The sequence below is a fragment of the Peromyscus leucopus genome, chromosome 6, assembly GCF_004664715.2.
Source record: "Peromyscus leucopus breed LL Stock chromosome 6, UCI_PerLeu_2.1, whole genome shotgun sequence".
Classification (NCBI taxonomy): Eukaryota; Metazoa; Chordata; class Mammalia; order Rodentia; family Cricetidae; genus Peromyscus; species Peromyscus leucopus.
The window spans coordinates 32,650,632-32,663,782 of NC_051068.1; positions in this window are offsets into that span (position 1 = coordinate 32,650,632).

A 13,151-nucleotide genomic window follows, 5' to 3' on the forward strand; every position below is an offset into this window, starting at 1 on the left:
GCTGGATTACAATACACCTTCCCCAGACCCCTCGACCTACCTATCCCTTAATTTGTAAATTACCCACTAAATAAATCTTCCTTTTAACTATGTGGAGTGGCCTTAATAATTTCACCAATACACTTTGTTTCTAGATTTTATATTCTGACTATGGGAGGTAATGAACAAACAGAGGTATTTAAGTCTAGCTAAGAAGAGCATGGGCCCTAATACCATCTCCTGGCTGTTCCCATAGCAGGTTGTTGATAGTTTCTACTTTATAAGGCAGTTAGTTCCTTCTTCAAAGTGAAATGTATACCAAGACTAATGATTTCTACATGTTTATTATTTCTTGCAGCGTAAATATTTTTTTTATATATCAAGCAACTTGTATGTGATATTATGGTGATGTAGAAAGTATTCAGTAATTGGTGAGATGTAGAAAATCAAGGACCTTCAAGTATGACTTTAGCTCAAAAGACTGAAATATTTCTCCCTTCCTAAGGCAATAAGTCTGATTATCCCATGCAGCCAGTCCTCCTGGGATCTGTGAATATTCAGAGGCTCTGCTTTGGCTGCCCTTGATAAAGTGGATGCTCAGTAGTTAGTGGCTGACAGATGTAAGGAAATACCTGTTGTTGAATCCATAGTCTTAACACTATTTTACTTTGTTCCTGGGCTCAGTTGGGTGACTAGGAAGAAGGATAACTGACACACAGAGTTGGTGACATGTTAATCTTGTTACCAAGAGCAAGCATTGTAGTGGGGCCTTTGATACACAAGCATTCATAGGACTCAAAACTGATTATTTTGTGTGCTTATGTCCTGATCCCCAGGCTAATTTATTGGCTAGTTAAGAAAGCAGGTCATAGAACTGCAGGCTGAGCACATGGATGGAAATCACCCAGCAGTGTAGGGTCTTGGAGGAGGAGCCACTGAACAGATTTTTAGGACTACTGACCATTTTTCTGCTTTTGCACAACATTGAAAGTCTGGACACAAGCTCACTTTGGCTGCATGCCCATCTCTATTGATCAAGACACCATGATTTACAGACCCAACCTGATGGCATACAACTCAGGAGAGTTATTTCTAGTCAATGTAATAACTATAAATTTGTGGTTTGTGAGACAGGTAAGAAAGTAATCCATATAAGAAAGGAGCAAAATCCAACTAGGTAGTAAAGATATTAGTCACCGCACTAGCATGGAGTAGAAGGGTAAGAACCAATTAACTTCAGCAGTCAGTGGAGATTGATTGCAACTGGGAGGGAGGCGAGTTAGCAGTAAGATGTCAGGGACTCAAATTAGGCAATTAGATTTATGAAAGGGGTTAGAGTGAGACTTTGTATTGGAAGTTGTGGTAAAAATAAAATAACCAGGTAAGGCCATTTGCAAGAAAAGGGAAGGAATTGAAAAGCCTCTTTTCTACATTAGTGGGTTCGATGTATAACACACAACCTAAGTCAAACTTGCTGGAGAAACTAGGTTCTAGCTCCTTGTCCAGAATATCTAAGAACCACATCGAACTTCTTGAGCAAATGGAGGATAAATAATTTAGCAGTTTCCGGATGGTGTGAAGATATGCATAGTCAAAGACGATGATTGAACCAAATCCTGGGAATCTAAATTTTCTTGTACCAAATGTAAAAAGGAAAAGGCAAAAAAAAAAAAAAAAAAAAACAAACAAAAAAAAAAAACAGGTCACACAACACAGAAAATACATGAAAAGGAAAAGAAAATTTAACAGTACATCTGTACATCTCAATAAAGTGAATGATTTTGTTTTTAAATTTGGCATATTGAACTCACTGTTTAAACTCTTAAGATTTTAATTTTAGAAGGTACAGCACTAATAGACATGTTTTGACAATATGGTAGCTAGCACTTTACCTGCAAGGGGTAACTTGAATAATCTCTAGCAGATATCTGAAATTGTGGGTATCACAAAACTCCATACATGCAGTGTTTTCTACATAGACAGACTTCATCTTTGACTGACATATGCATAAGAAACCTTTGATGGCTAATCTTGAGTGTCGACTTGACCATGACCACATCTGGAATCAACTAAAACCCAACCTGCTGGACATGCTAGTAAAGGAATTGCTTAATCGGATTAGCTGAAGCAGGAAGAGCCACCCTAAACCTGGCCCACACCTTCTGGTGGTAGCCACTTAAAATGAGATGGGACAAGGAAGCATTTGCCTTTTGCTTGCTTGCCCTCACTCTCTCTGGCAAGTTCATCTGTGTATCCTGTTGCTTTGGCTCAACTTCACTTCTTCAGGATTCCAACATCGTCACTGCTTTGTGTTACATGTTCCTGTGGTGTTGCAAACATGATATGCTATGCATGTTAATATCGTAAACATACTGCAAGTTGTTGACTATAATCGAGGGAGGGAAAGGAAAAACATTTCACACTAAGCATCCTACTAACCTGGGCCCCGTTAACTTCATTATTCTATCCCAAGGAAAATCAAATTCTTAGGTCAACCTCAGATTCCTAATGAACTATCCAATGAACTACAAGTGATAAGGACACTATTGATACTAAGTGTATTAATATGTGATATATTTTATGTAAGGAATTAAGCAGGGAATTTTATGACACTTATCAATCTAAAACAAATTAAGGTGGACCAGAAAACTGGCAAATATCTGCTAACAATGAAGCTACTAAAAATGTGCATGTTGTTACTAAAATATTATGAGTTTTAAAAATGCTAAGTAAGGCCACAAAAATCAAACACAGATGGCTAAAAGCAATTTGTTTCATGAACACAGATTTATGGCCCAGTTAATCAATATTTAAATTATATATGTGTAGCTCAGTTGTTAAGCCATTTCTCCACAACTGCAAATTAATATTAACGAGCAATTTGACGGCACTCAACAGCAGCATTCTGTCACTGTGCTAGAGCAATCATTGATTTTAATTTTAAATATTAATGTGACACAATTCTGTCAGCTTAAGGAAATAATTGTCCAGAAACAGCAAGACCTAAGTCTGGTGAGACTCTCATAGATTTGAGAGCAAAGCGTCAAGGTGACTGCTTACCAAATGTCAATCACCTGCAGGCCACAGGCAGGTGACTGACTGATTTACATACATACTCATTGTAAATAGCTGACTCTGAGCTGATGTGGTTTGCAGGCTGAGGCCAGTCTGCTTAAAGAATTGCCTGGTGTCTGAGATGGTCTGGTTCATTATGGACAAGCAATTCAATCATTGGGCCATGGGCACTGTCACTCAATCCAGCTGGTAGAGAGATGACGAGCACAGAGAGGAGTCTGGGAAAAGGGTGACAATAGACTGGCAGCCTCTGTGAGGTCCCAGGATCCCCCTGAGAGGCCTGATTGAAGATGTGCTTAGTGTTCCCAAGGACAGGCTTCCTCTCTAAAGCTAAGAGAAGGAAGCCAGGTTATCTCACACTGGAGCAGAGGAAACCTGCTTTTCTAAAAATGTAGGGAATGACTGCTTCTGTAGCTGATCTGGGAGAGCATTGTAATTTGAGGTTTCTAAGTAATTTAACATGGTCATCCACACTGAGTCATTTTCACTAAAATAGGTTTGACAATTAAATTGAAATTCGAATAGAAAAAGAAATTGTGAAAGAGAGGAATTTGATATGTAATCAAACATGAATTGTGTGTGTTCGGTCTGCACTTCCCTTCTTCCATGACTCAAAATTGCCACCAATATGCAGGGATGAAGGAATGTCGCCTGAGCAGAGAGGAAGAATTCACAAAGACATTTCAGCTGAACGCAGAAGGATGGTAGAGATTGTTCACATGCCGAGGAGAACGCGAGGTTTCGTGGTGAAGTCTGAGAACAAATGCTCAAGTTTCCACTCATAATTTTTTTCTTTTCATTTTTCTCTCTCTCCACATTCATCCTGTTTTCAGCCCTCGAATCCTCCCATGAGGAAGTGAGGTAACATAGACACATGAAATCCGGCAGGCCCATGGCGGTGGCAGTCACTCTCAGTATAATCACTTCCGTTGGAACTCACAGTGACACGTGAGAACCCTGGGGCAGGGCCCTGGCTGCTTAGTCCTGGTATAACTTCAGTCAGGTGGAATCCAGCCCCTGAGTCTGTTCCTCATGGTAGATGAAGTGAATCCTTGCTGGCCAGACGCTGCCATTACAACTTAAAAGAGCACCTGTCGGAAAACACTGAGCTGCAATGTGTTTCTCCAAGGTAAGCTTTAATCCTCAGGCCGCACAACATGGAAATGGACGTAGAGAAAATGCTATTTCTGAAATAACAATTTCACTTTGGAGTATTTGTAAATTTATGGGAATTACAGAGAGAACATGGTGAACTCTCATACACCCTTGATCCACGTTGGTGTCCCTTCATGTCAGTCTTAAATTCCTGTGGTACATTTGTTCACATCAAGAAACTGACAATGGTATTTTATTAACTCATATCAAACTTTCACCAAACTGACTTCCCTAGGGTTTTTTGTTTTTTGTTTTTCCATACTGCCCTTTACAGCACAAAGATCCATGCAGGATACTGAATTTGATCCTCATATTCCTTGGGCAAAAATATCTTAGGGTTTCTATTGCTGTGATGAAAAACTATGACCAAAGCAAATTGAGGAGAAAGGGTTTATTTAGTTTACACTTCCACATCGTAGTCCATCGCTGAAGGAAATCAGGAGAGGAACTCAAATACGGTGGGAACCTGGAGGCAGGAGCTGATGCAGAGGCCATGGGAAAGTGCTGCTTACTGGTTTGCTTGCTCCTGATGACTTGCTCAGCCTGATTTTTTTTTTTAGAACCCAGGACCAACCCAGGGATGGCACCACCCACAATGGGCTAGACCCTTCCTCATTGATCACTAATTAAGAAAGTGCCTTAAAGGCTTGCCTGCAGCCTGATCTTAATTGAGGCTCCCTCCTCTCAGATGACTTTATCTTGTGTCAACTTGACATAAAACTAGCCAGCACAGCAAATTCCTCTTATTTTTCCGGGATTGACAGGTGCAGACTTTTGTAGGCATTTAGTAAATTGGCCTCAGTCTTCACTGATGCACTCTGGTTAGCTTAGGTTTAAAGTAACAATATGGCATCCATGCTACCTGGCATCTATATAAGACCATTGGTGATGTTCACTTACTCACCTAGGTGAGGTCATCTATGTAGACTTAACTGCACTTACTCTGTTGCCCTGTCTACACCCCAGTGTGGGCATGGGTCACTCAGTCCAGCCCACCTTCAAGGACCAGAGGGATAAATTTATACCCACGGGGAAGGGTGGGCAGCAGGCAGCAGTAGATGTGAGTGTGTGTGTGTGTGTGTGTGTGTGTGTGTGTGTGTGTGTGTGTGTGTAGGGGTACATCTACATGTATTAGTTGGAATTCTTCTGTCAGGGAAATTAGTATGTTTTAAGCCGTCAAATAATGGAAGCCAAGTTAATAGGCTTGAGGTTTCTTCTCCTATTTTCTGCCTCTTCTATTTTCTTCTATTTAAAGAATGAGAAATGTAACCTTTAAATCCACAAGCACAGAGCAGGTGAGAGTTGAACACTCTGATTACAAGGCTCTTAAAGCCTGGCTGGTGTTCATGTTCCTTCCAATCCCACCAGAGGAGCTCCTTGAAGTGTTAAATTGTGCCTCTGGGGCCCCAGCAGATGTCGCTGTTGAGAAATGGAAATTATGTCTCTCCATCTTTGTCTGAATACTAAACTCTTGGATTGAAGTGAAGTATCTTATCTATTATTATCATTCTTCCACGAAAGATTTCTTTTTTTAAGTAAGTAAGAAAAAAATAACATTCAGTTTCTCAAATGATCAACTTGGTCACTTGAGATTATTATTGAAATTATCAATATGAAATCAATATAGGTTTCTTCATCAATTTCAAAGTTAGTATTATTTAGCAGACTGCCTTGTATTTAGTATTCATATCTATCTCTAGTCTTGAAATAGTGAACATGGATAATAAAATTGTAAGTGCATAATGATATATTTTGTACTGAAATTACAAAATCTAATGTGAAGTTCCCCAGATTCTGTTCTGTATGGCTGCTCTCAATACATAGCAGTTCATTGATTTTGTAGTACAGGGTCTGATTGACTTCAGTGTGTGAGCTTTTTCTTTTTTTAATAACTTTTATAGTAAAGTTTAAAATAAAAAAACAAGAGATTTGAACATCATTGATTTTTTTTTTTTTTTTTGCAGACTATTTTGTATCTGACACAATAGTCATTTCAAGATCAATTGTTAGAACTGATAAAAATAGATAAGAGCTATTATGGTTTTGGCCTAATGGCATTTCCTAAGGACTTTGGGGATCAGGTGTGTTTTCTTTGTGGACCCAAAGTCCTTTTACTTTTTTAGGTTGCTTCAGTGACCATCTGTCCTCAGATTACACAGGAGGATGCTTTAGGTGGCTGCTAAACTGGATTGACAAGATCGGCTCAGAGATAGTGCAGAGAAACAAAAGCCTCACTAGAAGACAGCCTTCTGAAGCCTTCACTCAGATTTCATGAACTCAGGGGAAACGTTTATTCCTTATGCCCAATAATCTTTAAGAGATACCAGAGTATTGAAGGCAATTACAGGGAAATTCTTTCCTGGTCATCATTTTAATATTGCAAACTCAATAACAGATTGGCTGCATTCTGTTTATTTATGTGGTTGGAATGTATTTATTACTTAGGATTTCATGTAGCCTAGGCTTCCCTGGGACTTCTGATCCCACTGTTCAGCTGTCTTTATCTCCTTCAGGCTGGCTTACAGGTGTGCACGGTTATACCTGGTTTATGTGGTGCTGGGAATCAAATCCAGGGCTTTTCATGAACTCTGCTGACTCCACTCCATCCCCTGCCTGAGTGTGTCTCTCTTGAAAATGAGTCATGGAGGGCCAGTGGGATGTCTCAGTAGGTAAAAGCACTTGCTTCAAATCTGACTGCCTGAGTTTGATCCCCAGGACCCATAGGGTGGAAGGAGAAAACTAGCTCCTGTGAGTTGTTCTCTGAGCTCCACTCCACACACGGGTGACATGTCATGCTTCCTGGGACTTGGTGCAACAGTTGCTTTGATCTGTCGTGGTTCCCTTTCTGGGGTTCACAGATGTGTTCTAGCTCCCTAGGAATAGTCTCCTACATTGCACCTGGCACCTGGGATCTCGCCTAAGTTTTTTGAACTTTCCAGGCTTTTCCACATGATTTTACTGACACACCATGGCAAGAAATCTGATACCAGCCTGATGGGCTGTTGGCAATCACCTTGTCCATCTCATTACATGCTCCAATTGTCCTAGACCCACTGGCATTTGGGAGTGGGCTCTTTAGGAGATGAACAAGTATGATGGAAATAGTTGTATAATCAGGGCTTATTAAAAAAGAAAAATAAAAGGCCATGGAGCTCCCTTGCCCTTTCTGTGCTGTGTAGACACAGCAAGAGAAAGAAAGAAAGAAAGAAAGAAAGAAAGAAAGAAAGAAAGAAAGAAAGAAAGAAAGAAAGAAAGAAAGAAAGAAAGAGAGGAGTGGGGAAGGAAGGGAGGGAGGCAGGCAGGCAGACAGGCAGGCAAGCAATCTAGGGAGCTCCTTCACTCTGTCAGATAAGGTGAACTGGAAAGAGAAAATGGCTGCTGTCTGTGAGCCAGGAAGCTGGCCTCAGTAGATATGGAGTCTTCAGGTAGAGTTCACACCCACTAGAACTATGAGAAAGATATCTGCATTGTTGATAAGCCATCTGGGGAGGTCTTAGATCTGGTTCCTGCAGTCCAGTGGCTCTCAGACTGCCATCCTGCTGCGTTTGGAGTAGAAAACAGGATAGTCGGATCCTCGTTTTACAGTGTTACTTGTCCAAGGTCAGACAGCAAGTTGGCGGCTAATCAAGCCCGGAACTGTGTGTTCCTACCTTCTAACAATGCTTCAGTCTTACCAGGATCTTCTTTGTGCCTCCTCTTTTCTTCTTTACACTTAAAAATGCAGGTTAGAGGGCATCGCTCAAACAGCAGATGTTCACTCTTTGTCTTTTCTGTTTAACCAGATCCAGGGGATTCTTCAACTCAAGGAAATTAGATTCCCTCCCTTCCTTGTATCATAATTTTTTTTCTGAGCTACACCCATGTTCAAATAAGACCCGTGATGATTTCTAACCAACACAGCAGCTGGTACATAAAAAATGTAACAATTTATCATCAAGTATAATATGTGTAATTTCTGGTTGAGCATCACAATTTTGAAAGAATAGCCCACCCAGGTTAAAACAAAAACAAAAGAGTAAAAATAGCAATTAAAATTTGAAGTGTGGTGGTGGTTCACGCCTTTAATCCCAGCATTCTGGAGGCAGAGACAGGTGAATCTCTGAGTTTGAAGCCAGCCTGGTCTACATGGAGAGATCCAGGACAGCCAGGGCCACACAGAGTAACCCTTTCTGAAAAAAAAAAGAAAAAAAAGAAAAAAGAGTGCATTTATAGCAGAGAAGGTGCTTGTGAGTCCTTGGCTTATTGGTATTGTCAACACATCTGTACTAAACCACACATCTCAGGTTAAAGTGTTCGGAGGAGAGAGGCATTTGGGAGGCTGGCCTATTATTACCAGAACAGTCATTAAGCTACAGTCTAATACATACCTTCATCCCCAGAGGAAAAATTAGGGGAGATAATCCCCTCTGCTGTACTTTAGACACTAGGGGGCTTCTAGGATCAGGAAACAGGCTCACAGCACTGCAGGAAGCTCACTGCAACTCCAGTGTGGCATTCCTTCAATCCTTCACTACTAACTAAAACAAACGGAGGACTTGACCATCTCTCCCGAAAGAGAGGGGACAGTTTGCTGGTGGTTTTATTAGGTAAAGGCTCTGACCAACATATAAATGAATAAATAATAAGTAAATTACAACCATCTTCTGAGTCATTACCAGTTTGTTTTAGGTCCAGACCCTGAATTTTGACTCCCCATATGATATTATTTCCCCCAAACATTTTTCATTCTGATTACAAAGGCCAGAAGATGGTTCTGATTCTTTTTGGAAATGACTGATTTATGCATTCTGTCTTAAAAAGTTATCATGTGGACTTCCTGTTTTTAATATTTTAGCTTTAGGTATCTCTCTAAGATGAGATAAGATGCATGCTAAATAGATGAAAGGTACTGCTTTGGAAGAAGTATCCATCCTCTGTGTGTATGTGTGTGTGCCAGATATAAATGTTAAGTGTCTTTCTCTACATCCCTAACGTTTTCACTCAACCTGGAGCTCGTTATTTGTGGCTGGGCTGTAGCCAACAAGCCCTAGCAATCTTCCTATCTCCGCTCAGCACCAAGCCCTGGCTCACTGCTCTTTTTAAGAAGGTACTTCCTGCTTGTGCAGTAAGCACTGTACCAACTAAGCCATTTTTTCGAGCCCAGAATAGGTCTAGTGATATATATATATATATATAATTTTATATATATACATATATATGCATATAGGTGTTTTTCTTGCATATATGTCTATGCATCACAGGCATCAGAACCCCTGGGACTCGAGTTACAGATGCTTGTGCCACCACGTGGGTGTTGGAGCAGCTGGTGCTCTTAACCACTGAGCATCTTAACCATCTCTCCAGCCCCTATTTTGTGTCTTTTTTTTTTTAAAAACACCTGGTATACAGTCAGCTAATATTGAGGAAGGCACATCCACATCTGTCATCATGAGAAATGTTTCTTTTTGAGAAGTGGCAGGGGAAGAGACTGTTATGGTACCCTTGTCCATGCCCTTCTTCCCTAAGGATGAGGGTCAACACACTGATAGAAATGGGGAAAGCTGAAATGCCCATAGAGTAGACCGAAGACTCAGCTTCCAAGGCAGCCTGGGCAAGAGGAACGAGATAAAGGAGGGTCTGGGGAGAGGAATCAACCTGGCTCTTCACAAAGGCAGCAGACAAGCTTCCTAATTAGGTGCCGGTATGGGATATTCTGCAGGGAGGGGCTAGAGGCCCCTCAGGCCTGTGCTTCCTTTTGAGGGGGTTTTAATGAAGTGATAAAGAGTGAACTTCTCCCTGTCATTCTCTAAAATGATTGCCTCCTGTGGCCTTGTGAACTGGAGTCTTTTCCCATTTTGGCGCCACTGTGAGACAGATCTGAGACCCACAGCCCAGTGAGAGGTTTCTCCAATAAACTAGCAATGTGGGTACCTCTGTCAATAAAGCCCTGAACTAGGAGGCCGAGGTAGGCTTCCTGGGGTTCTGAGACATTTTCTTAGAGTTAGGCCTTTGGGCTCTATGAGTCCCAAATATGTTCAGGTAGAAAAAGAAACGGTGGGTCCCTCTCAGCCCCTCCGTTTCCTTGCTCTTCTTTTGGTGTCTGCTCTCTCTCGTCCCATGTACTTCCTCTTGTCCACCCTAGTGTCCGGCTGCTGGCACATCCGATGCTGTCTACTGCTCCACACTCCGTTTTTATCCTTGTATCTCCTGCTCTTGTCACATTGCCTGCACTCTCCAGCTTTTACATGCAGAGATATTGATCTTCTGAGACATAATTGCCGAATGCCATTCCATTTCCATTCATTCGTTCACTCTAGTTGGCAAGTCAACCAAGTGTAGCATTTAAGATACAGTCTTGGGCGGTTCAGCCCAATGTCAGCTTCAAGAGTTAATTTCCTTGTGTTCTCTGTGTCTCACCAGCCCTGCTCTGGTGTTCCCAGCAAACTGGTCACCAAAAAAAGTAATAATTAAATGAATGTGCTAATATTGATTTTGTTATCACTCTCATTGCGTCTCTGAAGGGGTCAGTAAGTCGTAATCTTCTACATCTGAAATCTGGACAAACAGAAGTGGGGGGGGAGGGCGGAGTGCGGGGGGAGTCACAGGTAGAGCCCCAAAGTATGGTCCATCTCACTGTTGGTAGCTACTTAAGGCCTATCATTCCATGAAGGGCAAACATGTCTCTGACCTGAACCTTGAGCATGGCAGGCATGCCGGCTCTCTGCAGTGTGATCAGAGACAGGCTCCTGGGTTCAGAGATTACTGCTGGGGTGGGAGGGTCACCAGGTACACCCGACTCTCCTGACTCTCCCATCTGCTTAGCTGACCGCTTTGAGTACAAGGGCCAGGGTTTGTAGGAAGTCAGAGAGCCGGGAAGAACTTTTCCATTTCACTACAGCTAAAATAGGAAACTATTTCCTTAGGGAAAGCCGGTCCTTTGGGGAATTATGATACCAAGCTTTCAATTGTAACTTTCTTTTGTTATACTGGCCCACACAATGTCCTTTATTGTTATGATGGGGAGAATAAAGATTTAAAAATTCTCAGACATTACAACTGATTGATAGTTTATAATTGGGCATAAAAATCAGTTTTTTGTTTTTTTTTCTGGGAATGATAGCATGTGCCTTTGACCTCAGTGCCGAGTAGGCCGAGGCAGAACTGCTATGAGTTCAAAGCCAGCCTAGGATATTTAACAATACACTGCCATAAAAACACACAGTATGTAGCAACAATTCTTATCTCCATCAGTTGTCATCACAAAATGCATCTCTTACATACTTACATACTGTATGAAAATAAAAACCAAACAGAAAACAGAACTCCTGAAATGATGGCGAAAGAATACTAATTTTAAAGTAGCTCAAGAATGCTGATTCTTTAAAGACCAAACAATGTACAATGGACTGGTCATGTAGCCAAAATATGTACTGTGGTCATTTCCCACTTTTGACAGCTCAGTGTGAAGCCCTTAGCATATTAAATGTGATTTAATGCTTCATGATTTCCAACTTATGAATAAATTATTGATTTAAAATTTGTGTGCTACTTTAATGTATAAAGGAATAATATATAGAAATTACATGACATTTTACATTTCCAAGGTAATTTGCAAACTTTAAATGAATAATGCAGACAGCTCCGCTGGGAGCAGGTCAGAGAACGGAACACACATTATTTCCACGAGAGTTCCCAGGGAATATTGTCATATAAACTGCTATGTTTAGAAATTATACATAACGAGACAAATACAACTCCTCTGGGGGAAGGTGACTTTGAGTCCACAAAACGTTAAAGGAAATCCACAGGAAATGGAATGGGCACCCCCAGTTGGTATAACTATGGTAAGGGTATGCATGGCATGTTAGTATTGCTCACATGACTTGAAACAGGGGCCAGGGACCTTGTTCCTTGCGTAGAAGGTGGATAAAATGGAATAAGTTATCTTTGCAGTAGCCTTTCCAATCAGTCTCGGGATGGGATCTGGGAAGCAGAAAGATTATTTCAGAATGAGGGAAAGGAAGGGCAGATGTAACATCAAAGTGTGCATTTTAAATCTTGGACACTGCTTCAGTACTGGAAACTACAGCTACAGTTGTCCAGCCGCTTACAGTTTTCTTTGGTACCTACAGTCTTCCTGCCCGAACTTCATGGGAAACTCTTTGCATCAGAAGATCCTACAGTACTGAAAACTTCAGTCTTTCTGTTGTTGGAAGGTCTGACTTTCATAAACTGTTGTAAGACTATTCCAGTTTCTATTGCCACGCTTTTTAGAAAAGGCTTGCCTTTCAAATACACGCTGCAGACTATCTACCACGCTCCTTCGCCATTTGCTCGAGAACTCATGGACACCCTACTCTGCTGCGTCCTCTCTCTGTATCAGTGCTTTGTCTAACTGCTTGGCTACCGTGCCAACTGCTTGCCTCAAAGTACATACTAACAGCCACTGAGCCAGGAAAAGCGTACTGAAGGCCTCCAGAGAGTCAGACACGCTCCGGTGTTCTGCTGAAGGCATCGAGGATCCCAACTCTTTCCCATCTTCTGCATCCTCAGCCCCACCCAGTTGAATTTTGTCGTCGTGGTGTCTGTCACCTTATGACCGAAACATGGGTGCTCTGTGTGACTGAGATGCTGTCGAATCTGAGCACACGTGACGGTTCCACCACCACTACCACTTCTCAGAACTGTGACGTGGCTGGTCAACCGTAAGGACAGGCTAGAAATAGAGGTTTTAGCTTTTACAGCTTCCTTAAGACAGACAGGAAAGACAGGACCAGGAAACAAAGCTGAACCTGCTAGACATGGCTATTCCAACGGATATAAACTAAGCAATCACCTCTTTCTCTCCCTAGTGGCCAGAGATGCTTGGTTCTGTTCCCTGTGTTTCACCATTGTATCACGTAGCACACGTTGAAAGGAAGTTCCACTTGTGCTACAGCAAGTATAATACTCACATGATGTTG